Here is a 2,146-nt window from a genome sequence, read left to right as displayed (position 1 = left end):
GGGGTTTCACCATGTTTTGACACCAATTGTTTTGGAAAAACTCAAACTGTTTTTTTTTCCTGCTCTCACACTGCCACAAGTGGGATTCAAACCCACACCTACCTTAGGAGACCAGAAAATTATTTCAGAAAAACTCTCAAACCCTGTTTTTCCTCTGCTCTCATACTAACACAATAACAATCAACACAGAAGGCTTAGGTAACCCCAAATATATGGGGATTTCTCCCCATCAGCAAGCAATCAATTCTACTGGGCGTCCTCCAATTCAGCTCCTTCACTGTCTACCTGGAGATAGTGCCAGATCCCACAGGATGAGGGCTCAGTTCCCCACTCCCCAATCCCGGACATGAGTCACAGTCTGGGCCTCCAGAACTGATTGACTTCCTTCAAGTTGGGGTTTCCATGACTCCCTCTTTGGGTTTGATTTGCTAGAACAGTTCACAGAACTCAGGGAAAACCTTATGTTTGCCAGTTTATAATGAAGGATATTACAAAGGATACAAATAAAGAGATGTGTAGGGCAAGGCATGGGGAGAGGGGTGCAGAGCCTCCATGCCCTTGCCGGGCACACCACCCTCCAGGAACCTCCGTGTGTTCAGCTCTCTGGAAGCTTCTACAAACCCAGTCCTCTTGGGTTTTCATGGAAGCTTCGTGACATCAATATTTTTTCCACCAGGCTATGAGGTGGGACCCTCTCTGGAATGATGGTCTTATGACCCACAATTGGAAAGGTAGGGGAAGATTAGGGTCCTGTGGGCAGGAGAAAGTCAGAGAGATTTTGTTTCCTGAGGTCTTCCCCTGTAATCCCAGCTAGTTGGGGGGCTGAGGCAGGAGAATCATTGCTATAACATCCAACGTTATAACAAACGACTGTAACAAGGGCTATGGCAGTTATGAGCCAGAAACCATACAAACGTGTGTGTGTGGGTGGAAAGAGAGAGACCAGAAGTGCTATGCTGGAAACTATTCTTTTGAGGTTGTGTTCACATTTTTTTTTAAACCAATTTAACATATTATGTTACTGTCTCACTTAAGATTGGCATTGACTATGCAACAGAAACCTGATTACAGTGGCTGAACCAAATAATTTTTCTTTTTTAATGAGTCAGTTTTCCTAGGAATAAGGAGCCCATCTAGGGCCACACAATGCCACCAGGCCTCTAGGCTCCCCCTTTATTTTCCATTGGCCATCTTAATAAGCAGCTTCCTTTCTTTCTTTTTTAATTTTTTGCCTCATGATTGCAAGAAGACTGCTTCATTACTAGAATCACATCCAGATTCCAGGTAGAATAAGAAAAAACAAAAGACAAAAGCAAATGTATGCTCAGTCAACCCCACGTGAAACAGCTGTTTCAGAACTGCACCCTGTGACTTTTACTTATATCTTTTTGGCCTAAAGTGTGTTACCAGTTCTAGCTCCAAGGGTGACTAGGAAAATGTCGTTTTTCAGCTGGGTAAAGTGCCATGTTTAAGATTAAAAATTGCCAAAAATCAGGCTGGGCGCGGTGGCTCACCCCTGTAATCCCAGCACTTTCGGAGGTGGAGGCGGGCAGATCATGAGGTCAGACAGAGATCATCCTGGCAAACAAGGTGAAACCCCGCCTCTACTAAAAATACAAAAAAATTAGCCAGGCGTGGCGGCGGGTGCCTGTAATCCCAGCCACTTGGGAGGCTGAAGCAGGAGAATGGTGTGAACCCGGGAGGCAGAGCTTGCAGTAAGCTGAGATCCGGCCACTGCACTCCAGCCTGGGTGACAGAGTGAGACTCTGTCTCAAAAAAAAAAAAAAAAAAAAATTGCCAGAAATCCCTGATAGTGTTTTTTTGATGCAACCTGAGAACTTACAGGTAATCAATTTGACACCAGATAAGTGATAAAGAGTAAACTTAAAAATCAATTTAAAATTCATGACCTCAGATCTGATGTCATTAACTATCATTCAGTTTATCCTCAACCTAATTAATATGTACAACTGAGGATATTTAGAAATACTGAGTTCAGAGAAGAGAAATAAACATTTCTTATGGGGAAATATACTATAAGGCTGATAATACATTGATTTTTAAAAATATATTTGACTGCTATGTCCTTATTGCTTTTTGTTACTTTATTGAGGTATAAATTGCACAGACAATAAATTGCACATAC

The sequence above is a fragment of the Colobus angolensis genome, unplaced genomic scaffold (genome assembly GCF_000951035.1).
Source record: "Colobus angolensis palliatus isolate OR3802 unplaced genomic scaffold, Cang.pa_1.0 Scaffold17, whole genome shotgun sequence".
Taxonomy (NCBI): domain Eukaryota; kingdom Metazoa; phylum Chordata; class Mammalia; order Primates; family Cercopithecidae; genus Colobus; species Colobus angolensis.
The sequence above is the reverse complement of the archived record's forward strand: the minus strand, read 5'-3'. Positions refer to the sequence as shown.